The sequence below is a fragment of the Crassostrea angulata genome, chromosome 5 (genome assembly GCF_025612915.1).
Source record: "Crassostrea angulata isolate pt1a10 chromosome 5, ASM2561291v2, whole genome shotgun sequence".
Classification (NCBI taxonomy): Eukaryota; Metazoa; Mollusca; class Bivalvia; order Ostreida; family Ostreidae; genus Magallana; species Magallana angulata.
In genome coordinates, this window is record NC_069115.1 from 12,107,034 (window position 1) to 12,115,722 (window position 8,689).

The window sequence follows — 8,689 nt, forward strand, 5'->3', positions numbered from 1 at the left end:
GAAGATATGAATTATCATTAACCCAGATAATCGACAGAAATACTTACATTAAAATAAATGAACGTTGGAAACATAAAATAATGGTTAACACATAGAACGATACCTATAAGCACCCTTGCCAAATACATTCTGTAATATAATGCTTCTGTTATTCGAACAATCAGATAGGGATTTTAATCGTTTAATCGTAACGGTATCATATACCCATCGGAGTCATTCGAAACGATGCATGTTTTTAATGTTCTACTTCATAAAGGGCTTTAAAGATCGTACGTATAAAATTTAAAGCACGCAACACTTGGGCCCAGACAGGAGACTGGCTCTGAATTTCATTTGGATGATGTTTCTGTTCAAAATAACAATCTAAAAATACCACCTATACAACTCAACTAAGAAAATCAAATACCTGCCTGAATTAAATGATTTTAAACCTATCTTATAAATCGTTTGAATTTCTATGCAGTTTGCTAATTTATTAGTCCTCTACCGGTTTCACGGGGGTGGACTATAGCTTTCCTCTGCGTCCGTCCGTCTGACTGTCCGTCCGTCCGTCCGTCTGTCTGTCTGTCCCACTTCAGTTTTCCACGCTTTTTTTCTATATGCGTTTGAGGAATAACATAAAATTTGCTGACAGCTTCAAAATGTCAAACTACAGATCAAGTTTACATTTTTGTAGCGTCTGGTTGACACAATTTCGAGACAATGAATTTTTTATATTCCAATTTTTTAATGTTCGGGTTCGATATCGGGTTCGGTGTGTATTGAATAAACGAGGAAATTATGTAGTCAGTAATAATATTGTGCATTACTTGGACCATTCCTTTTATTGTTTCTAACAAACAAATAAGTTCTATAAAATAGTTTCAAGCATTGTGTTGTTAATTTAATCGACAGGGTTTTTTGTATAATTACAATCGGGTTCGTTATCGGGTTGGTCTGTTGATTCGGGGTACAGAAGACGGTAAGAATGATATTCTGCATAACAGTGCATTGTTTTCACAAATTTCTATAAACCGGTAGGGGACGTGTTTTGCTTATGCAATACTCTCCGAATGCTTGTTTAAACATATCATGGTCGATGAAACAAATATAACGTGCTACATGATAGACGTCTTTGTCATTATAAAACTGATTAACATACCTTTATGAAAGTCACATTCTAGACGCAAACTGGTGATTGTTAATCATTAAGTTGCTCAGTGTTAACGTTATCCTCTAGCATATGTTTGTCAGATGATATGTGACGTAGCAAAACCTTTCATTAGCATGGCAATCTATATCATCACATATCGATTTCAGTTACAACTCTACATATGAATGCAGCTTTTGAATAGTTTCCCAACTAGCTACCATCCTTAAAAAAAATTCTATTGTGAGTAAGCCAAATTTAATTGACCATATATAGATAATAGATCATTTGTAAAATAGAACGCGTGCCTTAAAAGATTGCAAATAGAATAATGCTGTTCAAAATAACGCTTGAGTCATAGGTTTAAAGGGATAAAAGGTTTACGTTCTGGAAAAACGATAAGCAGAGAATCAACTAAAAGATCTTAATTAAAGATATGATCTCAAAATCGTTCAATGGTTTTAACTGTACCTGCCAAGATACCAGTCGTTGTATGAGCAACTCGTGTGATCCAAATTTGCATGATCATAAGGAATTTGGTAGATTAGTTGATTAATTGGTCGGATTCTTCAGCAACCTAGGAAAAATCACAATCTTTAAAAATAACTATGAAGATGTTAGACTTAACTTTTACTTATCTATCGTACTGATGTACATAAACAGTAATTTAGATACGTCTTCCAACTTCTTTACGATTAATTTGTTGTACGAAAGAAAAATCACTAACTTTAAAAATCATTATGTTAAAGCCAGACTTAAATTCCAAAAAGTAAATAAATAGAAATAAAATGCTTTCTTTGATGACTTGTGCGTATATAATGAAAAAATAAAATGCTTTCTTTGATGACTTGTGCGTATATTGAATGTAGCCATTTTAAATTTGAACTAGTAGACTAATTGTTCTCGAACAATTTAGAGGTAGTTCCATCTTAATATTTTTTAATAAATTGCTAGATTGCTCAATAAGATATACAAACAAATTTCGTACCTTTAATCTATGTTATGCTACGAAATGGGAAAACCACTAACTCATAAGTGATTTTTAAAGAATGTTTTTTTTTATTTCAATCAATTGCTTTAAGAATTCCATGTTGTGTATCGTAAACATCTATTTAATCTCTTTTCTGATTTTTTTTTGGCACTTACTCTGTACAAAACAACTGAGCCAAGTGAATTTTCTTTACAAAAGCATATAAACAGAAAACCTAACAATAGAAGAGTATCTTTGTACAATATGAATGAGTTGACTGTAAAAATAAGTTCCGCTTGAGTAACCACATGACTTGATGTGATACCTGGCTGACCCAATTGAATATCTAACTGCGCAATCAAGCAAGGTATTGAAATCCTTACTATAATTCTGTATTTCAAAACATATGAAAATTCAGAAATTAACAGACTTCTAAATGACCTTGATCTTTGATCTTTATGTCATTTTGTTCGGCCAAGGTAGACGCCTCATCCCAAGTGGTCCGAAGTCTCTATGACATATAGTAAAACGGTTGGAAGTGGTTTTATCGAAGTTTCAATACTTTCAGGAGCAATAACTAGAAGGGGGCGTCAGTTCATTTCGGTATGAATTGAGTGGATAACCCTCTAAGTGTACTCAAGACATTGGTAAAAGTTCCAAGTCTCTATCTCTTATGGTTTCAGAGGAGTAGCGATAACAACCATTTCGTACAATAGGGGCAATAACTCTGTAATTGTTTTAAGGTAGGGGCTGAAAGGATATATTTTTAAATGTCTTAGATGTCCTACTACATCCATGATAAAGTTTTTCTCTACCATCCTAAACAAAAGAGATATAATAACTTATTAATTAACGGATTTTCAAATGACCTTGAACTTTGACCTTTATGTCATTTTGTTCGGCGAAGGTAGACACTTCCATCCGAAGTGGTCCGAAGTCTATATAGTTAGTTATATAAAACTTAAAAGTTATTTTATGGAAATTTAAATACTTTCATGGGCAATATCTACTAAAAGAAAGCCTCACATCCTTTCACTTTGAATAGATTGAAGAACTCTCTAATTGTACTAAAGACATTGGATAAAGTTCCAAGTCTCTGTCTCTTATGGTTTCAGACAGGTAGCGATAACAACCATATCCTTCTCAAAGGGCATTAACTCTGTAAGTTCTGGGAGTTTGTTGACACAGGGTCAATTGGTACTATAACTTTTAATGAGCAAGTACATAAAGTTTAAATTGTTTGGATAACCCTAATAACAAAAAAGTGACCCCGAGGTGAATAGAAAAAAAGAAGAAGAATAAAAACCATTAAGAAACAAGAGGTCTGTCACCCGAAAGGTGGAAAGACCTTATAACCCCCTAACGCGAAATATTTATTTGTTGCTGCAATGTCGCCCCCTTTTAAGTCTCTTATGAATCACTAAAGAAAGCATTTATTGTTTAAATGGAATCAATTTAGATCAATGTGCTATATAAAAGACCAAGGCAAGTAATGAAAAGAGACTATCAAGTAAGAATTTACATTTCTTTTTTCTTGCACTTAGTTTACTTCAGGAACAATGAACAAAGCGCAAGCATTCTGCAAAATAACTTGGGTTTTGTAAGACCGCGAGTACAGTTTCATCTTAAGTTCAAAAATTAGACAAATTTTAATATTTCTCTTATCTTTCAATAAAATTGGCAGTGAATAAAAGACTTGTAGTTTTGAAAAAAAGAAATGAAAGTTCTAGTTTTACAAAAAACTACAATCATAATGCGTTTGTTATGATGCATTTAATATCAACTCGATTTACGGCTGAAATAAAATTGTCGCGATATACAGATACAACATCGAAATTGTCTTTGTCAAGTTTGTAAACTGCTCTATTTTGTAATCTGTTAATAGAAGTATTTCTTTTTAAAGAAATGGTCGGCATGTAATATTATTGGTCGAAAGCATTTTGTGACATGCAATAGATATGAATAATAAGATATGTCGCACCATATTGTTAATTTCAAAAAAAAGACACAAAATAACTTTGCATTTGGAAGGCAAACTGTACTTATGATTCATATTCTTATGCATATGTAAAAAGAAAAAAAAACATTATGTATGTTCCTCTATAAATGTTTTTCTCTAAAGGTAAATTCATTAGAATAACGGTTTAAGTCATCTACATGTAGACTGTCGTTGAATAGTAAAAGAAAGAAGTACAATGCGCAATGCGTGCGCAAATAGGAACATTTGCCGGATGCTTAAAATTGACACTACTGTGTTGATAAAAAAAAGAGGTAACCTGATAAAATACATTTTGTACATCCTTTGTCATAAAATAATAAAAATTTCCTATAATAATGTACATTGGTTTATTTTGAAAAAAATCTTAATTATCATTAACGCAAATAATCAACAGAAATACTTACCATAAAAATAATAGAACGTTGGAAACATAAAATAACGGTTAACACATAGAACGATACCAATAAAAGCACCCGTTCCTTGCCGAATACATTATAAAATGTAATGCTTCTGTTATTGAAACAATCAGATAGGGTTTTTAATCGTTTAGTCGTAACGGTTTCATATACGCATCGGAGTCATTCGAAACGATGCACGTCTTTAATTTTGAACTTCAAAAAGGGCTTTAAAGATCGTAGGAATAAATTTCAAGCACGCAACACTTGGGCCCAGATAGGGGACTGGTTATCAACTTCATTTGGATAATGCTTCTGTTAAAAATAATAATCTAAAAAAATACCACCTATATGTATACAAGGTCTTCAGCTTAGAAAAAAAGTTCATTTATTAATTTTAATTATATGTTATTATTTGTTTGAATTTCTATGCAGTTTGGTAATATATTTTTAAACATATCATGGTCGATGAAAACAATACATGTACAACGTGCTGTATGTCTTTGTAATTAAGCTATAGTATTTCAAATATTAACTTTATTAAAAACCGATAAAATCTTTACTTTTGAAAAACTTGACATAGCAAAAACTTTAATAATTGACATGACAATCTATATTAACACATTTCAATTTTCCAGTCACAATTCCAGAGAAGAATGCAGCTTTCAAATTGTCAACCAGCAACTTTCCTTAAAAAGAGAAACCTATTGTAATTCAGTAAGCCAAATTTAATTGACAATAAATAGATTATAAATCATTTAAAAAATTTAAGGTAAACTTTAGAAGATTGCAAATAGAATAATGCTGTTAAAAATATCGTTTGAGTCATAGGTTTAAAGGGATAAAAGGTTTATGTTCTGGAAAAACGATAAGCAGAGACTCAACTAAAAGATCTAAATAAAAGATATGATCTCAAAATCGTTCAATGGTTTTAACTGTACCTGCCAAGATACCAGTCGTTGTATGAGCAACTCGTGTGATCTAAATTTGCATGATCATAAGGAATTTGGTAGATTAGTTGATTAATTGGTCGGATTCTTCAGCAACCTAGAAAAAATCGCAAGCTTTAAAATAACTATGAAGATTCTAGACTTGGCTTTTTCTTATCTATCGTACTGATGAACTTTAACAGTAATTTAGATACGTCTTTCAACCTTTTTACGATTAATTCAATTAATGTGTTGTACCGAAGAAAAATCACGAACTTTAAAATCATGATGATGATGTCAGACTGAAATTCCATTTAAAGAACTGATGTACATTAACAATAAATTTTACTATATTCCTTACGACCAACTCATTAATTCTTTTATCATAAGATGTAAATATTAAAAAATGAAATGCTTTTAAGAAACAAACAGCAATTTTAAAAACTCATGGAGATATGAAGCTGGTTGGTCACGTGATCAAATTCTGTGAAGCCCACACGTGATCAAATCATGTTAAGCCCAAAGGGCTTCTCAGTAGATTTGATCACGTACCCACCAACTTCATATCCCGGTCAACTTTATACTTCATATTTACTATGAGATTTTATGTTTACAATAATCCAAGCGACAATCGATTTAAGAGCGTGCTACGAGCATTGTGACGTCAGGAAAAGTTTACACAAAATCTAACGTTTTCGCTGTTCTATAGGTTCTTAAAGGAAACATATTTGCAAACGTAAATATTCTTCGATAATTTGTGTGGATATTAAATGTAGCGATTTTTGATTTAAACAAGCATTCTGAGAGTATTGCATAAGCAATACACGTCCCCTACCGGTTTGTACAAATTTATGAAAACAATGGACTGTTATACGGCATGGTCCAAGTTATGCACGATATTATTACTGACTATATACTTTTCTCATTTATTTATTACACACCGAACCGAAACAATGCACTGTTATGCAGAATATCATTTCTTACCGTCTCAACAGACCAACCCGATAACGAACCCGTTTGTAATAATACAAAAAACCCTGTCGATTAAGTTAACAGCACCATGCTTGACACTATTTTACAGAACTTATTTGTTTGTTAGAAACAATAAATTGAATGGTCCAAGTAATGCACGATACACTGGCGTCAAAAGCAAATTGAAAGGGGGGGGGGCTAGACTGGTCCTCAGAAATATTGAGAAAAAAACCTAATTCCCAAAATCATGAAAATCCTAATCCGTGTGTGTGTGTGGGGGGGGGGGGGGGGGGCGCTAGTATGCCTATGACTCCAACTTCTCAATCTTTCAAAGGTACATTAATGAACAATTATATTTCCTGCAAAAAAAAAGTATGGGGGCTGAACCCTCTATTGTGCTATGTTCCTAATGGTTAGGTCTAACTTTGCAAAAAAAGTGGGGGGGGGGGGACAGATTATGTAAACCTGCAAGTGTAATTTATGTTCAAATGTTGACTTTACGTGCATACTGTGTAAACTTGTTCATATTGTGATTAATTTATAACCAATGCCGTTATTTTTACAAGTTTCAACTGACCGACGGAAGTTACATGTACCCCTCTACGACAACAAGCATGATAGAGACTGCAGCCATTGGGTTTAGTAAGTGTTTTTTATTTTTTGTAATCAGGAATATTTATATTTTCATAAAATGCAAATGCTCTACAAATATAATGAGCTGGAACGGAAACAAAATTTTGAGCATATCTGGTTTTTTTTTAGACACTCCCTGGATCATAGTCCCAGGAATATCGTCTCTCGCTTTCTCCTGCATTGCGATTTGTGTGTTTGTCATCATCGTGCATAAGCAATATCGTCTCAAAAGACTTTCAGGAGCGATGGACGATATTTCTGTGTCTGAGGTTGGATATGAAAATGTTAAGCTAGACTAACTACAGTTTTCTTTTGTACATAGTGCTTTTCTTATTCTGGCTATTGGTACTTTGCGGAACGGAACGAAACGGAACGGAACCAGTTTTAAAAAAAAACCAATATTTCAATTCAAACTATCGTAAATGGAAGATTGTTTTACAAATTTTGATGTTTGAATGGACTAAGTATTACATAAAAAATGTGCTACTTTTGGTCTATAAGTCATAACACGCTTCTTTCCCAGGAAAACCTAAAGTCATTAGTTGTTTTAAGATGTTAGATTGACACTCTTAATATAAAGTTGAGGTTTAAACCAAATGCAATAAATTTGTGTGTGTAAAATCGATGAGAATTGATTCAGTAATCTTTCTTTTGAATGATTTCTTCTAATACCCTTCCGTTCCGCAAAATACCATTACCCGTGTGGATATTGGTATTTAACGGAACGGAACGGAATCGTTTAAAAATTTTGAAATGTAAAATATGCTTATATCAAGTAGAATTCATATTATACCAAGATCATTTGCAGCGCAGGGATAATATCGATAAAAATATTGATAGTCTTATTTGAAATAAGTTTGAATGAATGATGATATAACAAATGTTGTTACCATACTTATAAATAATTTTCTTCTGGTTCCGTTCCGTTCCGCAAAATACCATTACCGGTGTGGATATTGGTATTTAACGGAACGGAACGGAATCGTTTAAAAATTTTAAAATATAAAATATATCACAACAACTACACTCCGTTTGTTTATTTCTATGTTCTTTTGGGGAAAATGAAGCAAATAAACAAATAATTTCATCAATTTTAACATCTTGCATATGTGCATATCACTCCTGTGTTGTGTACAACTATAACTTTTATTTCGTCTATGATACTACATTACTTACACGGATGATATTACTAGTTTGTTCATTAAGCTAGCAATAACGCAATGTGTATCCCATATTACGTAGAATTCAAAATATTAACGAGGACATTCGCAAGGAAAAAGTGTAATATTTATCACTTACCTTCCGTCTGAACAATTTTCTTGTGGTTCCGTTCCGTTCCGCAAAATACCATTACCCGTGTGGATATTGGTATTTAACGGAACGGAACGGAATCTTTCAAATTTTTTATAATATGAAAAATATCATAACAAGCATGGCATTTATTTAATCTATAATGAACATGTATTTGTTACGGGAGTTTACGGGAGATTTAACGAGTTTGTTTATCAAATTAACAATACACAATGTTTACATTCAGTAGAATTTTATATTATATCAAACATATTCTGAGGAATAACATTATTTCCAAAAATAATTGATGAGTTTATTTGTAGTACATTAAAATAGATATTAATATAAGAATGTGGATTCTATACTTATTAA